Consider the following 19,889-nt stretch of genomic DNA (forward strand, 5'->3'; position numbering starts at 1 on the left):
GTCAGCAATACAGACAGGTTCCAAGGAACGTGCTGGTACTGCGAGAAGGTTGGGCACAAGGAGAACGAATGCTATACGAGGAAGAAGGAATATGAAGGTGGCTCTAGGAAGAAGCCCAGGGAAGAACCCAAGTGCTGGACCTGTGGAGAAAAGGGGCACTGAAAGAATGAGTGTCGGAAAAATGTGCCCCCGAAGAACCACCACTCGGGCGAGGGAAACTAAGGAGGATTGGTTCACGGGGGCAACGGCCAGTCTGTCCTGTACATTCACCGGAGATATCAATGTGCAGGAGAACCACCATGACGAGCTGCCAAGTGGAGGGGAAGGTTGACGGAGTGTTGTGGCTTGTGGTCGTTGACACAGGCTCGGAACGCACACTGGTGCCAACTGACGTGGTGAGTCATCGTCGGCTTCCTAAGACGTCGCATTGACTGTGCGGAGTCACTGGACAATAGGCAGAGCTCAGAGACCCAGTGGACGTGAAGTTTGAACTCGGAGTAAAGGAAGAGTTCTTCTCTGTCTACGTGGTTGATATGGACGACCCCTGCATCCTAGGTATGGATTATCTCGTCTCCCACAGGTGCGAGCTGGACTTCCGCGCTAAGCAGCTGACTGTGGGAGGAAGGAGGGCGCCACTGACGACTGTGAACAAGGAGGGCCTGCCAGTGATGGTCAAGCGCACCACCATTATTCCTCCGAGGTCAGACATCCTGTTACCCTGTCAAATCACGGGGGCCCCCCACAGCCAGCTGGGTGTGGTAGAGAGTTGAAGTCGATGCCCGGTAGCAAACGGGGTGATTGTAGACAGTGCTGCAGGGGAAGTGCCTGTCGTGGCCAATGTCTCCTTCAGCCCAAAGAAAAGAAAACAAGGGACAATGGTGGGGTTGTGCCAAGAGATCGACCAGGAACCGAGAACCTGCCCAGCAAACAAAAACAGAGCGGCCCTCCGCAGGTCTTTCGTACGTCAAACCAGCGGCCCTCCATCGGGCGTTGACGGAGGCCTGCTGCCAGTCTTGCTCATCTGTTCTCCGGAGGAGTTCTTTTGTGTGACTGCTTCTGTTCCTTAATCCTAAATGTTAAAGTCACCCATCGAAATAAAAGAAAATGGAGCAAATGAGATGCATATGCACCAGTGGTCAGGCCAAGACTGGTGGGGTGGGACCAGTGTTGCCAGACAGTCTGATCTCAAAATCTCTAAATATTCGGGGAAAAATCCCCCCAAATCCCCATTTCATATATTTCCATACTTTTTATAAAAAATGCTGAAATATACGATACATAGCTACTCCACATGTAAAATGAAATTGCCATGTTGATTTTAATGTACAAATAACTCATACTTTGTTTTACACAATATATTACAATACACATGAAGTAGCATATAATTTACTTTTCTATTATAATCATCACAAGGACTGAAAAAGAGGCAGTAATAGGATACAGCCTTATGAGCATTTATAATAAAAATACATTTAATAAAATTGGGGATGATATATCTCCTTAAATTGCTTTGAAATATGGTACAAAAATTAATGAAAATATTAATGCTCCTAGCTTCTTGGGGAGCTTAAAAGATCCAACTAATATTCTGCACAAACTATACTAAGCCAGAAAGAAAGAATAGAATAACACATTTGCATACTAGATTATATCATCACTCTAATCATCATTTCCATTGTATTTGTAGATATCTGAACTTCTTAAGTCATCACGCTGACTAGTTTATCATTTACAGCAAAATTAGAACATTCCCGGCCTTTCAAATACGTACCGCTTTGAATGCAGAAGTCCAATTAGAGTTCTGGTTGAGAGTTTGTTTCTTTATTTTGTTTTCAAATTGTTTACATATGAAAATATTCTTTCTGCTGTGACACTAGAATGAGGAAGACACAATATATAATAGCCCAGAAACAAAACTTGACAAATTTGGAAACATGGGGGTTTCATCACCACTTTATTTCTGTTTCCCAGAAGCCTTCAACATCATTGATTTCTGAATCAGCATGATCGGTGTTTCTTAGTACTCTCCATTCTCTGTCTAGGTCATTCATTTTGTCAGGACCTATAATTCCAGGAAATACACAAGCAGTGGACCAATGGAGACCACATTCTTTTTTAGCTCTGGCTCATTCGTGTTCAGTCCGTGTCCTCATAAATTTACTTCTTCCTTGCCGTCGGTTTAACCTCATGTTTTCTTTTAGAATTCATATTAATCATATTATTTTAAGCGATAAAATACATATTTTTCAAGAAGCATCAAAAGTCCCCAAATCGAGAGTGATTGTCCCTATGTCCCCATCAGTGCCCCGAATTCCCCAAATCTAGGGACCTATCCCCATATCTGGCATCACTGGGTGGGACTGAGTGGCTGCAGGTGACGTCACTGCGCAGAAGAGAAGAATTCTGGTACGAGGTTGAGAAGACCTGGTATATTCTCTTGGCCTTGAGTAAGGCCATGAGCAGCAGCTTGCCGCCATCCTCGAAGAGAAGACTGTACAGCCCAGGGTGTATGGATCCTGGTACAGTCAATGAGTCCTGCCGGTCCTAATGAACGATTCAGAAACTTGAGACCTCGTAGGATACTTAGAGACAGCCAAAAAGAACACAAAGAGGAGTGAGGAGAAACAGGCTGGGCATAACGGGGAGAGGCAGCCAGCGAGCATCATGCAATACGGGACAGAGGCAGAATACATCATAATCACTGTTAATACGACATGGACTTGGGCAGGTCACATTATGCGGAACCCTAACAACAGATGAACAACTAAAGTGAAAGAGTAAGGTAAAGTTGAGGGGATACGCAATAGCTGCGCGTGGCCTCGGTGCTCGTCTCCGTTGCATTGGTCCTTAAGCCTGGTGTGTGTGTGTGTGTGTGTGTGTGTGTGTGTGTGTGAGAGAGAGAGAGAGAGAGAGAGAGAGAGAGAGAGAGAGAGAGAGAGAGAGAGAGAGAGAGAGAGAGAGAGAGAGAGAGAGAGAGAGAGAGAGAGAGAGAGAGAGAGAGAGATCTGAAGCATTTGTGCATATATTTCGTATGCAGAGGGTAAGCAAGAGTGAATAAATTACATTATTTAAGCACTTGTGCACCTTTACGTATGCAGTGAGAGAGAGAGAGAGAGAGAGAGAGAGAGAGAGAGAGAGAGAGAGAGAGAGAGAGAGAGAGAGAGAGAGAGAGAGAGAGAGAGAGAGTAATAATAATAGTAATAATAATAAGTTTGTTTCCATCAGAAGTGGTTATTCTTACATCCAAATACATAAAACGTACATAGGTTATTGCAATGAGATAATTAGTTATTCATGAGTTGTTTCAGTTTCGATTAAGTAAGAACTCTTTCAGAATATATTTGAATTCATGCAAGGTGTGGGCAGTGCTGATATGTGTTGGCAGGGAGTTCCAAAGTTTAGGCCCGTGTACAGAAAGTTGTCTGGCTCCTGTGTCTGTGTGTGTTCTTGGTACATACAAATTACCCTGCTGGCGTGTTGTGCTGTTGGTGATGCTGTTTACAGAGGGGAGAGGCATTAGACATTCAGGGTATTGACCGTGTAGATGTTTATATATATTCACTGCTGTGTCAAAAGTTATTTGTTGTGAAACATTGAGCCAATTGAGTTCCTTAATTATCGGAGTTACATGATCATATTTCTGGGCCTTCCCTTCTACGATTTTGGCAGCGAAGTTTTGTAGTTTCTGTACTTTAGTTAGCAGCGTATTGTTAGTTGTCCCCCATATAGTATTACAATAGTTTAGTATACTTAATACTAGTGACTGTACCATAAGCTGCCTTGTGGGTTTATCAAAACATTGTTTTATTCTATTTGCATACATAAGTGTTCCTAGGATTTTCTTACTGATTTTGGTTATATGGTGATCAAACACTAAATATTGGTCTACATACAATCCTAAATTCTTTACATTGTTTGAGGGTTCGATCTTACTCTCATGGAAGAGAATGGTTGTGTTATCAGGTATTCTTGATATTAGTTGTCTGCTTCCTATAAATATACATTGGGTTTTCTGGGTGTTTAACATTAGACCATTTTTATTAAAGTACACCATGGCTTTGCTTAGGGTGGTTTCAACTTTTTTCACTAGTAGATTTATATTCTTCAGTGGCCCACTATGGAGAAATTGTGTGTCGTCTGCATATTGTATCAGTGTGCAGTCGTCGAAGTTTTCATGCATGTCGTTTACATAGAGTGTAAATAATATAGGCCCTAAAATGGAACCTTGTGGAACGCCATATTGTAGGTTTGCCTTTGTGGAGAAATGGTTTTGTAGGCGTACTGTCTGTGTTCTGTTCGATAAGTAGTCTTTGAACCAAAAATGTGTCTACTTTAACATTTGAGAGTTTGTGGAGGAGAATCTTATGGCTAACACTATCAAATGCTTTTGATAGGTCACAAAGTGTAAGCAGCGATGATTGTTTGGTGTCCGTATTGTCGTATAGTTTATCGGTGATGGCCGTGAGTGCAGTGCTGGTTGAGAGGTGGGGGCGAAAGCCATGCTGAGTGTCGGACAAGTGTTTGTTATTTTCAAGGTATTTAGTTAATTGGTTTGCAACTATTTTTTCTATAACTTTAGAGAAGATAGGTAATAAGGATATTGGGCGATAATTACCGGCATTACTCACGTCGCCAGCTTTATAGAGGGGGGTAACTACAGTGTTTTTCCACTGTGTAGGAAAGATGCCGGTAACAATAGAAGTGTTTATTATTTGAGTCAAGTAATATGCGGTAATGAAGAGAGAGTCCTTAAGGAAACGAAAAGAAATACCATGGATCCAAATGATTCAGTTTCGTGCAAGCTCTTTATCGTTAAGATGAGTGTGTCAGTGTCTGTGGGTGTGGGGCGAAAGAGTGTGCCGTTTTCTTCGTGTGTGTGGTCTGAAAGGTGTCTGTCGTGTATGGCATTTTCCACTGGGGGACTGTTTTGTATGTTTAATAGCGTAGATTGTGTCTTTTCGTATGTGCTTTTTCCCACGTTAGCAAAAAGAGTATTAAAATCTTCACACAAAGTTTCTGAGCTGCCAGGTATTTGATTGTTTGAGCTGTTCTTTTTATTGGGAACTATTTCTTTTACAACTTTCCAGGTGGCAGACGTATTACCTTTGCAATCTTTGAGTTGGGACTGATAGTAATTATTTTTGGATATATTAATTAGGGTTTTTACGCGTTTCTTCAGGTATCTGTATCTATCTTGTAGTATTTTATATTTTCTGTTGTTTTTGAGGTTACGTTGTGTTGTATTTCTGAGATTTATACATTCATTAATTTCATTGTTGATCCAGGGAGCAGGGGGTCGTTTTATTTCACGTGTTACCATTGGAGCAAGGTTGTCTAAGCATCTGGTGAACACTGAAGTTAGTATGCTCACTTGGTCATTAACATTATCCGTGTTTAATATTTGATTCAGTTCGGTGACGCTGTTTAGAAGGCTTTCGCAGAATTTATCTGTATCATATAATTTTAAGTCTCTGAATGTTTTTATAACTGGTATTCGTTTTGGCTTTTTCATATTGACTGTGGCTGTGATAAGCTCGTGATCAGCGATAGGGTTAGGGATTACGTCACTGTGTAATATGAGGTCAGGGTTATTGGTTATTATTACATCCAGCAGTGTAGCGGTGGTGGGGGTTAGTCGTGTGGGTTTGCTTATTAGTTGTGTTAGTTTATTATTCTTTAATAAGCCTGAGAGTTTGCTGGTATGCAAGAGAAGGTCGTCATTTAGATAGCCTAGTATTAAGAATGTTTTTTTTTTATGAAACATAATAGATCGTATAGTTTCAGTTACATGGTCATGTGAATTAGCGAGAGCCTTTGGGTGTCTGTAAATACATCCTACTATGACAGATGGTAATTTCCTGCACTGCACTCGGACCCATATGTCTTCAGTCCCTGTTTGTTTAGTTATTTTAGTGTCAATTATTTCAGAAGCAAGGGTATCACTAACATAGAGACAGACACCTGCACCTCGGCCGCCGTCGCACCTGAACACTTTATAATTGGGAATGTTGATGTATGTATCGGGAATGTAAGGGGAGAGCCATGTTTCGCTGACGCAAAGAATGTCTGTATTTCTGTCACTCATTAACATTTTTATTTCATCAAAGTTTGCGAGTAGGGATTGGCCATTAATGTGATCTATGGTAAGACAGTCCTACACTTTCTCTGAAGTTGCATTTTTGTAAAGTTTTGAATCAGGAAGTCAACTGAAGGTTGAATGGAAGACGATTCGCTGCTCTCATTTTCGGTGTTTTCGGTGTGTGGGGATGTGGCTGAGGTAGTGGTGGGCGCCATGTCAGGGGTTAGGTGTCGGGGGCGAGGTACTAATCTCTTCCGTGTTTAAGGTCAGGACACTTGTGAGTGGCAGGTGATGCAGGTGAAGTCAAGTCAGGACAGGCCGTGGTTAATCTGTCACGGAATGCGGTGCAGGTGCGGGGGGGAATCCTCTAGGGAAATGTCCTGTCCGTGTAGAGGGGTGCAGCCAAGGGAGGGTCACGGAGACAGGTCTCGTCACGGTGACTCCGTTGCCAGGCTTACACCTAATAACACTTAGTAGTGCTGTCTCGCACTGATCACTGCACTGTTACTAAGACGCTACACATCGTACATTACACTGTCCAGAGTTATAATTCACTGCACTTAGCCGCCAGGGCGGTGGTGGCGGTCTATCGTGTAGGGGCGTTTCTGCGAGGGGGTCATACACACAGGTCTCTTCGCGATGACCCTGTTGCTGTCGCTCGATCTGTTGCACTTTGCGACTACCTTGCACCGTTCACTGTGTAGTACACGGCTCCGTGGTGTTGTTGTAATCCAGTGAGTTATGACGGTAGTGGAGAACCGGAGGCCCAAAGTTGGCCTTAGGGGCGGTCACTCGTCGCCGCTACGGAGCGGAGCGATGCGTCCTCACTTCATGACCTCGCGCGAGAGATTTACATATATTTGCATAGAAAATCAGACCACACAGACCCCATGGTCCAGACTTGGTGGTCTGTCCTTAAACCTAAGTGATTTTACATTAATCAGAAGACTCCAAAACGTTGCAGTTCTACTCTAGTTGATATTAAGTTGAAGGAAGTGACGGTCGAGCTTATTTTTGAAGGAGTCAATCGTGTTACACTGGACCACTGATGGTGGAAGCTTATTCCATTCTCGCACTACAACGTTGGTAAAGAAAAATTTGGTGCAGTCTGAATTTACTTGTCTACATCTGAGTTTTACGCCATTGTTTTTCGTGCGCAAAGTGTCATCGATCATAAACAATGTTGATCTGTCTACATTCGTGAAACCATTAAGTATTTTAAAACATTCGATCAGTTTTCCTCGGAGGCGACGTTTCTCAAGAGAGAACATGTTAAGGGTAGAAAGCCTTTCTTCATAGGATTTGTTGCGCAAGGAAGGGGTTATTTTCGTTGCCCGACGCTGAACACCTTCTAATTTAGCAATATCCTTTGCATGGTGGGGAGACCAAAACTGTACCGCATATTCCAAGTGGGGTCTGACTAAACTGTTGTAGAGCGGGAGTATTACATCTTTATTCTTGAATACAAAGTTTCTTTTAATGAAGCCCAACATTCTATTCGCTTTATTTGCTGCATCGATGCATTGCTGTGAGAATTTGAGGTTTGACGCGATTTTGACCCCCAAGTCCTTGACGCATTGAACGCTTTTGAGTTTAACGCCGCGCATTTCGTATTCGAACTTTTTATTCCTCGTTCCAACTTGAAGGACCTGGCACTTGTCTACGTTAAAGGGCATCTCCCATCTATCCGACCAAGCTGAAATTTTGTGCAAATCCTCTTGGAGGCTTTGCCTGTCTTCGTCAGTGAGAACCGAGTTACCAATCTTTGTGTCGTCTACAAATTTACTAATGCGGTTATTGAGTCCAACATCCACGTCGTTGATGTAAATAATGAATAGCACTGGGCCAAGAACCGAGCCCTGAGGGACGCCACTAGTGACAGGCGCCCACTCTGTGTTAAATCCGTCAATCACTACTCTTTGTTGTCTGTTGCTCAACCAATTCGCGATCCATTGGTTTACTTGACCGTCAATACCTATTTGCTATAATTTGTAAAGTAATTTATGATGCGGGATTTTATCAAACGCTTTCTGGAAATCAAGATAGACTACGTCCAGAGATATGGTTACGTCATAAACAGTGAAGAGGTCGTTATAAAAGGTTAATAGGTTTGATAGGCAGGATCTTTTGTTTCGGAAGCCATGTTGTGAGTCCCCAATCAATGAGTGGCTTTCAAGGTAACTCACAATTTTGTCTCTAATTATGCCCTCAAGTAGCTTACCTACAACCGAAGTTAGACTAATGGGCCTGTAATTACCTGGTACTTTTTTGTCTCCTTTCTTAAAAATCGGTGTCACGTTAGCCTTTTTCCAATCTGAAGGGACGATGCCTTGTCGCAAGGACATATTGAATACGGTTGTGAGGGAGGAGAGTATTTCGCTCTTTGTTTCTTTCAGCAGAGTTGGATATACTTTGTCAGGTCCAGGACTTTTATTTGTTTTGAGTGATTTGAGGGCTTTAAGGACTTCATCGGGTTTTATTTCAAAGTTAGACAATGCATGCTCGGGATTTACATTAGTACTGGTGTTGGTGGTGGTGGCGGGAGGACTGTTATTATTAAACACCGAGGAAAAGTAATTGTTTAATAGGTTAGCTGTCAGTCACTAGTGCACCATCGCTGTTTGTTTAAGGTCCAATTCCACTTCTGATCGCCTTTCTGTTGTTTATGTAACTGAAGAAGGATTTCGGATTATTTTTACAGTTGGCTGCAATATTTTCTTCATATCTACGCTTTGCCTGACGCACTAATCTGTTTACTCGTCGCCTGGCATCATTGTAAAGTCTAATGTTTTCGGGCGTGCTTTGCTCTTTCTTTAACCTGTAAGACAATTTTCTCTCCTTGACTGAGTGTTTAATTTCGCTATTAAACCAAGGTGGACTTTTATTAGTGTTAATTCGCTTCTCGCACAAGGGGACAAATGTGTCCTGCTGAGTGAGTCAGTGATTTTTAAAGCTTAGCCAGGCGTCCTCTACATTGCCGTCATCTGATAGTTGCATATCTATTAGTTTTCGTCGGATTTCTGCGAAGTTGGCTCTTTTGAAATTGGGCACCTTTACTTTATTTTCAGTCACCGATGTTTGAGCTCTAATGTCAACGCGCACTAGTTTATGATCGCAGGAACCGAGGTGTTCTCCTACCCTGACATTACTGACTAGGTTATCTTGGGTCGCTATAACAAGGTCAAGTATGTTATTTTGTCGAGTTGGTTCAGAAACCATTTGGCTTAGATAATTTTCCTCTAGAAATTCGATCATTCTGTGGGACTCACCTTCTGTACCCGACAGTGTCGCCCAGTCGATATGGGGAAGGTTAAAGTCTCCTAGTATCAGTGAGTCGCTGTTATTAAGTGACTGCCTTAAGACGCTGTACATTTCAAGATCGGCATCGAGTGATTGCCCCGGAGGCCTGTAAGTGACAGATATATTTAAATTGACTTTTGTAGTGTTTACTCGCACGCACAAATGTTCAACGTTACTGTTTCTTGTTGTTTTGTCAGTGGGTTGCAAGTAGCTTTTGACAAAAAGGGCGACACCACCCCCTCTACGGTTTACACGATCATTGTTGAAGAATCTGTTGCCATCTATGTTGTATTCGGAACTTAAATCAATATTAGTGGTGCCGATAAATGTTTCGGTTATAGCAATTACGTCAAAGTTTTCTGTCAGAGCAAGACATCGCAGTTCATCAAACTTGTTTCTTAGGCTACGCGCATTGAAACTAAGGACTCTTAGGTTATCTTGAAGCTTGGTAATAGAGGTGGTGGTACTGGAGGGTTCAATGTTACGAGTCTGTTGCGGTGTATGGTGTCTATTTACACGGGCGGGATGGAAGGACGTGGCTGAGTCGTTTTTTGTTGTTCGGGCGTTACGTACGGCATTGTTGAGGAGCCTTCCGAATCTGGCTGCCCCGATGGGGGACAGGTGTATGCCGTCCCTTTGGAAAAGTTTACTCTGGCCGTAGAAATCGTTCCAGGCGTTAAAGAACTCGACGTCAAGCTCTCCGCAGAGAGTCTGCAGGCGGTTGTTGAGGCTGAAGGCCTTACTGTAGAAGTCGCCCTCATCCCATGTCCGTGGTAGAATTCCTGAAATCAAAATATTAGGGGATTTAGACTTATACTGCTGGATGAGCCTACGGTACTTGTCCAGCAGTTCCTCGGACCGGGTCGTGGTGACGTCGTTTGTACCTGTGTGGAGAACAAAGAGTGGGTCATTAGAGGCCACAGCGGTGACCTCGTCCAGGGCAGCTGTGATGTCGTCAACACCAGCTCCAGGATAACAGTAGTTACGCCTACGACGGGGGACTCTGCCACAGAATTCAACCACCTGATGGCGAATCATAGAGTCACCGACCAAGAAGGTGCTCTGTTCCTCGTCCTCCTCCTCCAGTATGGCAAATCTGTTGTAGCAATGAGTAGGATAAATGGGTCTAGGGGCGGTCTGGCCCTCCTCTCACGGGGGTGAAGCATTCAGCGTCAGCTCTACCGGTCACCTGTGACATGTCTTCTTCGGAAGGTGGCTGGGCATCGAGTGCAGGTGAGGAGGGTGATGAGGCGTCATTTGCAGCAGGGGCGACAATGTTGGCCTGGATAAACTCCTGCAAGGTATCAACAGTACTTGTTAGTTCGGTGATCTTCTTCTCGCCAACCGTCAGCCTTTCGTCCTGTTGAAGGAGTCTCGTTTCCATCTGCTGTGTCAACAGGCAGATCTTGCAGACGGTCGATCGTCCCGAGAAGAAATGACCAGAGAAGTTTCCTGTGCAAGTCGAACATTTCTTTAGCGCCATCTTGGTAAGGAGGAGAGAGCAAGTGAGTAGTGTTTATCTTTATATTTGCTTTTCTTTTTCTTTTTCGTAGGGCAGAGGGACGCGCGCGTGAATAAGCGAGAATAAGTGTGTGTGTGAGAGAGAGAGAGAGAGAGAGAGAGAGAGAGAGAGAGAGAGAGAGAGAGAGAGAGAGAGAGAGAGAGAGAGAGAGAGAGAGAGAGAGAGAGAGAGAGAGAGAGAGAGAGAGAGAGAGAGATGAGAAGGCGTAGGAGGGAGATGGGGATGGAGAGAGGAAGAGGGTGAAGGAAAGGGAAGGAGAGAGAGAGGGTGGGAACGAGATAGGGAGTGAGGAAGGAGAGACAGAGAGGGGCAAGTGGGGGGTAGTTATGAGAGAGAGAAGGGGGGGGGGGGCAATGGAGAGGGGAGGCGAGAGAGGGGGGGGGCGAGAGAAGAGGAGGAGCGAAACGCGAGGGACGAGAGGGAGAGAGACGCAGGTGAGGAATTAAGAGGATTAGTATGTCTCTGGGGAATACTCTGGTCAAGTCAGGTCAGGTAGCTCTGCACACCTGCATAGGGAGTGGCGTAGGAGTGGAATCTGGAAATATATAAAGAATGTGGCGGAAAGAGTGTAACACTGTGTTTTGTGTATATGTGTATATATGTTTTACAGGGCGCTACGGCGAGAGGGTAGATGCAGGCAGAGAATTGGTAAATATAAGGGCAACACTTAATCCTGTCCAGCGAAGCACGTGGTCGCACAGCAAACAGCACACCTCTGCAAGGCAGCTAACTCGGTTGACAATAAGCAGTACGCAGCACAAGGCGAAATAGCACACGGCACACAGCACAGCAAGATCTAAAGTACAGTGCAATACAGCACACGAGGGTGGAATCGCAAGCGAGAGAGGTCACGGAAGTGGGAGCGCGTGCGGTTTGACCTCTCGGAGTGAGGGCAGAGAGAGAGAGAGAGAGAGAGAGAGAGAGAGAGAGAGAGAGAGAGAGAGAGAGAGAGAGAGAGAGAGAGAGAGAGAGAGAGGTATGGGGGAGAAAGAGGGCGGGGGGAGAGAGTGCGGGGGAGAAGGAGGAGGGTAGGAGGGAGGGAAAGGGAGGGATGGGAGTAGGGGAAGCCAGGGGTGGAGGTAGGTGGTGGATACACGTCACAAATACGTCACGCCTCACCTGTTCGAATGTGTAAGTGACTCACGCAGGTTTTGCCATCACAGTCAAGAGTAAACGCCGTAATTAACAGCATCTGTCAATGCACAATAGCGTCAAAAATTAGCGGAGTGTGTGAAGCAATCTGTGCCAAAGTCCCATGCTGATCCGAGTCTTCGTTTGAAAGATATTTGCGAAAAACGGTATGTCATAGGGTCTGATATGGATAGTAACTGTTTATGACGTCATTGTCCAAGCCCTTCCTGCGTCGTGACTGGCTCGGTCTGGCTGACACATTCGACTATTGAGAAACAGGCTGGGCATAACGGGGAGAGGCAGCCAGCGAGCATCATGCAATACGGGACAGAGGCAGAATACATCGTAATCACTGTTAATACGACATGGAGTTGGGCAGGTCACATTATGGGGAACCCTAACAACAGATGAACAACCAAAGTGAAAGAGTAAGGTAAAGTTGAGGGCATACGCTATAGCTGCGCGTGGCCTCGGTGCTCGTCTCCGTTCCATTGGTCCTTAAGTCTGGTGTGTGTGTATGTGTGTGTGTGTGTGTGTGTGTGAATGTGTGTGTGTGTGTGTGTGTGTGAGAGAGAGAGAGAGAGAGAGAGAGAGAGAGAGAGAGAGAGAGAGAGAGAGAGAGAGAGAGAGAGAGAGAGAGAGAGAGAGAGAGAGAGAGAGAGAGAGAGAGAGAGAGAGAGAGAGAGAGAGAGAGAGAGAGAGAGAGAGAGAGAGAGAGAGAGAGAGGGAGAGAATTACATAGATTTACATAGAAAATTAGACCACACAGACCCCATGGTCCAGACTAGGTGATCTGCCCTTAAACCTAAGTGATTCTACATTAATCAGATGGCTCCAAAACGTTGCTTTTCTACTCTAGTTAATATTAAGTTCAAGGAAGTGACGGTCGAGCTTGTTTTTAAAGAAGCCAATCGTGTTACACTGGACCACTGATGGTGGGAGCTTATTCCATTCTCACACTACAACGTTGGTGAAGAAAAATTTGGTGCAGTCTGAATTTACTTGTCTACATTTGAGTTTTATGCCATCGTTCCTCGTTCGCAAAGTGTCATCGATCATAAACAATTTTGTTCTGTCTACATTCGTGAAACCATTAAGTATTTTAAAACATTCGATCAGTTTTCCTCGGAGGCGACGTTTCTCAAGAGAGAACATGTTAAGGGTGGAAAGCCTTTCTTCGTAGGATTTGTTGCGCAAGGAAGTGATCATTTTTGTTGCCCGACGCTGAACACCTTCTAATTTAGCAATGTCCTTTGCATGGTGGGGAGACCAAAACTGTACCGCATATTCCAAGTGGGGTCTGACTAAATTATTGTAGAACGGAAGTATTACATTTTTATTCTTGAATAAAAAGTTTCTTTTAATGAAGCCCAACATTCTGTTCGCTTTATTTGCTGCATCGATGCAGTGATGTGAGAATTTGAGGTTTGACGCGATTTTGACCCCCGGTCCTTAACGCATTGAACGCTTGTGAGTTTAACGCCGCGTATTTCGTAATCGAACTTCTTATTTTTTGTTCCAACTTGAAGGACCTGGCACTTGTCTACGTTAAAGGGCATCTCCCATTTATCCGACCAAGCTGAAATTTTGTGCAAATCCTCTTGGAGGCTTTGCCTGTCTTCGTCAGTGAGAACCGAGTTACCAATCTTTGTGTCGTCTGCAAATTTACTAATGCGATTATTGAGTCCAACATCCACGTCGTTGATGTAAATAATGAATAGCACTGGGCCAAGAACCGAGCCCTGAGGGACGCCACTAGTGACCGGCGCCCACTCTGAGTTAAATCCGTCAATCACAACTCTTTGTTGTCTGTTGCTCAACCAATTCGCGATCCATTGGTTTACTTGACCGTCAATGCCTATTTGCTTTAATTTATAAAGTAATTTATGATGTGGGACTTTATCAAACACTTTCTGGAAATCAAGATAGACTACGTCCACTGATTTGGTTACGTCATAAACTGAGAAGAGATCGTTATAAAAGGTCAGTAGGTTTGACAGGCAGGATCTTTTGTTACGGAAGCCATGTTGTGAATCCCCAATTAATGAGTGGCTTTCGAGGTAACTCACAATTTTGTCTCTAATTATGCTCTCGAGTAGCTTACCTACAATTGAAGTTAGACTAATGGGTCGGTAGTTACCTGGTATTTTTTTTGTCTCCTTTCTTAAAAATCGGTGTCACGTTAGCCTTTTTCCAATCCGAAGGGACGATGCCTTGTCGCAAGGACATATTGAATACGGTAGTGAGGGAGGAGAGTATTTCGCTCTTTGTTTCTTTAAGCAGTGTAGGATATACTTTGTCGGGTCCGGGACTTTTATTTGTTTTAAGTGATTGGAGAGCTTTAAGGACTTCATCGGTTGTTATTTCAAAATTAGGCAATGCATGCTCGAGATTTACAGTAGTACTGGTGTTGGTGGTAGCGAGAGGAAGACTGTTAGTATTAAACACCGAGGAAAAGTAATTGTTTAAGAGGTTTGCAATGTGTTGGCTGTCAGTCACTAGTGCACCGTCGCTGTTTGTTAAAGGTCCAATACCACTTTTGATCGCCTTTCTGTTGTTTATGTAACTGAAGAAAGATTTCGGATTATTTTTACAGTTGGCTGCAATATTTTCTTCATATCTACGCTTTGCCTGACCTACTAGTCTTTTTACTCGTCGTCTGGCATCATTATAAAGTCTAATGTTTTCGGGCGTGCTTTATTCTTTCTTTAACCTGCAAAACAATTTTCTCTCATTGACTGATTGTTTAATTTCGCTATTAAACCACGGTGGGCTTTTATTAGTGTTAATTCATTTCTCGCACAAGGGGACGAATGTGTTCTGCTCTGTGAGTAAGTGATTTTTAAAGCTTAGCCAGGCTTCTTCTACGTTGCCGTCATCTGATAGTTGTATTTCTGTTAGTTTTTGTCGGATTTCTACGAAGTTAGCTCTTTTGAAATTGGGCACCTTTACTTTATTTTCAGTCACTGATGATTGAGCTCTAATGTCGACGCGCACTAATTTATGATCGCAAGAACCGAGGTGTTCTCCTACCGTGACATTACTGACTAGGTTATCTTGGGTCGTTATAACAAGGTCGAGTATATGATTTTGTCGAGTTGGCTCAGATAATTTTCTTCTAGAAATTCGATCATTCTATGTGACTCGCCTTCTGTACCTGACAGTGTCGCCCAGTCGATATGGGGGAGGTTAAAGTCTCCTAATATCAGTGAGTCGTTGTTATTAAATGACTGCCTTAAGACGCTGTACATTTCAAGGTCGTCATCGAGTGATTGGGTGTGAAATGTTGACATGAAAGGGTCGCACATAGTCTTTCCGACCTTATGCGACCCTTCCACATCAAGATTTCACACCCAAGACCTCGTATACCCCGAGTCGCTGGGTTGTCGTGGCCAGGAGTCGGCACAGTGTGAACGGGGCTTTAGCCAGTGGTGGGTAAAGACAGAGGGGAGGCGTGACATCCGGGTTACCACAGCTTACCTTCCCCAGGTTTCCCCAGGTACCCATCTATCGACCAGTCTAAAAGAGAGGGTGAACAGCTCTATCACCATCCCCTCCGCTTTCCCCTCCTCTCCTCGCCTTATCTTGCAACTGCTCCTGCCCCCTCTCCAACCCTAAGACCTCTCCCCGTCACGCCCGCCAGCTCCCCCACCCCTCTAACACTCACACTCGGCTCGCGCTCGTTTTCTTCATTAGTGTGAGTTCAGGCAGACCCAGACACACAGGGAGTCAGAGCACCATGAACAACAAATAGCTAAGGTAAAGTTGAAGCACTGTTGTCCGCATGTTAAAGGTCTTGGAATAGCACTAACGATGTCTTAGACTTAAGGGAGCTAGCTTAGACTCGTCACGAACTGAACACATTGCCGCCTAATATATACTCAGCCGCCTCAATGTCGGAATGGAAGAGTTTTCAGAATCTTGAGGAACTTTTGGGTCAGTCCATATTTGTCCAAACAGTCACACCAGACCTCTAAGGTCTTTGTTTTGTTCCATGCACTTTTCTTGGCCTTGCCTGGAAGATTATCATGTCGAATATGCATTACAGTTCTTTTCTAAGCCCCAATTTTTCTTTCACATCTCTGCCTGTAGCGCCGGAAGGCTTTCTTCAGGGGATTGGTGGTCGGCCCAAGCCCGTCATGGGGCAGGCAAATTTTATAGTGCCGCCAATTATGTTTGGCTCATGCTGCCCCCCGGAACTCATTCTTGATTCACTGGACGGTTTCTTCTAAAGTCCGGGTTGATGGGTGGTCTTCAGGACAGCATGTGGGTAATCTAAGGCTACTCGGCAGTGACTGAAAAATCCCAGGTGGTATCGTGGGGATTCGAACCGACGTTATCCATGGCGCGGTGAATGCGGGGCCCGCACGCTAACCACTCAGCCACCGCCTACTGAGTTTTATGAAGAACTGCTTTAGAGGTGTGGCTCGCTAATCAATCAAGAGTGATTCTGTGTGATATCTTTCCTGCAACAGATAACAGAGATGTGAATCTGCTGTTGTCACATTCGCTTATGGACTCGCTCAGCACGAGTACATGGCGCTATCGATACCTGTACAGGAGGACAAAGGTCCGGATCTTCAAGTCCCTTGTGCTCCCTGTCTTACTCTGTGGGTGTGAGACACGGACACTAAATGGTGACTTGGAGAGGCAGATTGATGACTTTGGTAATAGGTGTCTACGCAGAATCATGGGATATCGCTGGAATAATTGTGTTAAGCCGGTGACTACTCTGTGAGACTGATTTCACATACGTAAATTACCCACATAGGTCGTCAACGCCAACTCCGGTTATACGGGCATACAGGCATGTGGCATGAGCTCGTCGGGTGGTTTCTGTAAAAGACAACCTCGAGTGGAGGAGGCCAAGGGGACGCCCACAGAGTTCGTGTTTTAGGCAAGTCAATGGATCTTGCCGAGAGGTACTTAGATAGGGGACCTGCATGGAGACTTGCCCGGAGGACCCTCAGGGCTTGGCATCGAAGGGTGGGCGAGGCGATGCACCTTGCGGGGTATGCCCACACTGATTGATTGATCGAAACACACACACACACACACACACACACACACACACATCGGGATCAATATTTTTTTAAAGATAGTAGTACGTAAACCTGGAAACAGTGATATTAACAGATAGTGTGGCACTGTCTGTGTGTGTGTGTGTGTGTGTGTGTGTGTGTGTGAGAGAGAGAGAGAGAGAGAGAGAGAGAGAGAGAGAGAGAGAGAGAGAGAGAGAGAGAGAGAGAGAGAGAGAGAGAGAGAGAGAGAGAGAGAGAGAGAGAGAGAGAGAGAGAGAGAGAGAGAGAGAGAGAGAGAGGAGAGAGAGAGAGAGAGAGAGAGAGAGAGAGAGAGAGAGAGAGAGAGAGGAGAGAGAGAGAGAGAGAGAGAGAGAGAGAGAGAGAGAGAGAGAGAGAGAGAGAGAGAGAGAGAGAGAGAGAGAGAGAGAGAGAGGAGAGAGAGAGAGAGAGAGAGAGAGAGAGAGAGAGAGAGAGAGAGAGAGAGAGAGAGAGAGAGAGAGAGAGAGAGAGAGAGAGAGAGAGAGAGAGAGAGAGAGAGAGAGAGAGAGAGAGAGAGAGAGAGAGAGAGAGAGAGAGAGAGAGAGAGAGAGAGAGAGAGAGGAGAGAGAGAGAGAGAGAGAGAGAGAGAGAGAGAGAGAGAGAGAGAGAGAGAGAGAGAGAGAGAGAGAGAGAGAGAGAGAGAGAGAGAGAGAGAGAGAGAGAGAGAGAGAGAGAGAGAGAGAGAGAGAGAGAGAGAGAGAGAGAGAGAGAGAGAGAGAGAGTTTCTATTCAGATAGGCACAATTTTATTGGAGGTATATATAAGGAATATAATAATATTCGAGCCTCGGGAGCAGGGGAGACTAGCAGGGAGGAAACAGACTTGTCATGTGGGATTTGATTTAGAAGATTGACGACCTAGGAAACATTAATTAAAAAGTCAAGGTAGTGTTTTCGTCCCTGTCTATGATGAGGTGGGAAGCAGAAGCTCGTTGATTACAGATGATAAAGCCACTATCCCACACAGTGAAGGTCTGGTAAAGAAAAATGGACAGAAGAATATGAGAAGCATCAATAGGATGGGAGGCTTGGCTTTATGACGGGAGCTGCAGTGTTTGCGCTCAGACAGATCACGGAAAAGCGCTGACTGAGGCAGAAGGGAGTGAATAGTTTCAATAAGACATCGAGTGTACGACAGTGCCACGTGGCGTTGTGCGGTGTGCCTTAGCTGCAGTGTTCCTCAGTCATGTTGCTTGTTTTTTTGTTTTTTACGTTCTGTCTATAGCACCGGTAGGCTTTCTTGGCCCGATGGTCGGCCCCAGTCTGTTATGGCGCAGGCAAATGTTTATAGAGGTGCCATCTTACTTGGCTTATGCTGCTCCTGGAGCTCATCTTAAAGCCTCTTTTTAGAAAGAGAATCTAGAGTCCGGGTTGACAGGTGGTCTTCAGGACAACATGTGGGTAGTCTTGGGACTCTTGGCCCACTCGGCGGTAACTGAAAAATCCCAGCTTGTGGCGCCGGGCGGGACGCGCACCCGGGTCCTCCTAGACGCCGCGCCCACATGTAGTCAGGCAGGGACCGTCCACCCATCAATCTATCTCTAAATAATTACACAAGTATATCTATCTATTTCTGCAGTTTGCCGTTGAGTGTGCCTTTATCACATTACCCTACAGTCACCATGCTTGCCCGTCAGACACCGATTATTTTCCTCATCCTCGTGGCCGTCATCGCCATCTACAGTGTCTCCAGGTGCGTGCTGCCAAGGCTTCTGTGGTCTTTCACCCCTTCAGTACGGTGGCGCCCTTGTCGGCGTCACAAAGCCTACTAGCCTTTTGATATACCATATAAGCAACAGCCTTTCGAAAATTCATATGATTTTGCTTTATAAAGTAAAATATCATGGAAAATTGTTATTACTATTATTACTCCTGCTATTACTATTATCTATACGAATAATTAAAGTAATTTCACAGGAAAAACAAATTTTCGTCCATGGCTCAGGAAATATCTTAGATTTAGCGTTACGTTCTAAATTATGTGACAACAATATGAAGAACCTCGTCGCGCAGTAATGACGATAACGGTGCATAACACTGTTGCCCTACACAGAGACGGTTTTCAGTCTCCCTATGGAAGGGTGCGTAGACAATATACCTAAATATAAGCTCTTTTTATCGCCTGACAGGTATTCACTTGATGAGAAGTTTGCTTCCGTGCTCGTGGCGAGATGCATCGACACCAGCAGCAGCAGGAGCGCCTCGCCCCCGGCCCCAGGAGCATCAAGGGACGGGGCCTTCTACCGGGAGGCAGACATCGCCACGTGGGACGAGGACTGGGGTAAGGCCGCCCCTAGTTTTCTCCGTCCCTCCCTTCCTCCCTCTTTCCTCCTCTTCATTAGTTGCCATTATAAGTTACGGGACTTACGGCAAATACGATCACGGTATGGAGAATGTGTGAGGACCCGTATCTACCTCGTGAACGCCGGATGTCCAGTTCCGAAGGCACTGAGAGGTTTCGTCTCCTGAATATTTCGCTCAAGGCTGTTTTGCTTTCTAGCATCTACAGCCTAATTTGATGTTAGGTGGGTATTGTTTTTGAAGGTGTGGTTAGTTCGACTTCTAGTCTTAAAATATAAGTGCTTTACACAAGCGGTAGACACACCGAAACTGTTATAAATAGTATTAAACAAAGGGTAAACCGTCATCGTTGCCACGGAGACAAATGCGAGGGGCCTCAAGCAGCGAAGAGACGAACTGAGAGCAAAGCCAGTCTGCGGGTCATGTGACGTCTTACGATAAGCACACTGATGAGAGGTGTTGAGGCTTAAGGGTGCCGCACGCCCTTGGCCTCCATA

The 19,889-nt window shown here is 45.0% G+C and overlaps 1 protein-coding gene and 1 long non-coding RNA gene across 2 annotated transcripts in view; both read left to right on the plus strand.

The window, feature by feature from the left end:
* LOC127002791 (uncharacterized) overlaps positions 1 to 19,404 on the plus strand; it is a 20,734-nt gene extending 1,330 nt beyond the window's left edge. The window contains exons 2-3 of the long non-coding RNA XR_007756542.1: positions 18,671 to 18,784; positions 19,221 to 19,404. This is a non-coding gene — a long non-coding RNA (uncharacterized LOC127002791). The remainder of the gene's footprint in view (positions 1 to 18,670; positions 18,785 to 19,220) is intronic.
* Positions 1 to 19,889, plus strand: part of LOC127002788 (uncharacterized) — a 101,533-nt gene that overhangs the window by 70,969 nt on the left and 10,675 nt on the right. The window lies entirely within an intron of this gene.

Source organism: Eriocheir sinensis, chromosome 24 (assembly GCF_024679095.1).
Source record: "Eriocheir sinensis breed Jianghai 21 chromosome 24, ASM2467909v1, whole genome shotgun sequence".
NCBI classification, from domain to species: domain Eukaryota; kingdom Metazoa; phylum Arthropoda; class Malacostraca; order Decapoda; family Varunidae; genus Eriocheir; species Eriocheir sinensis.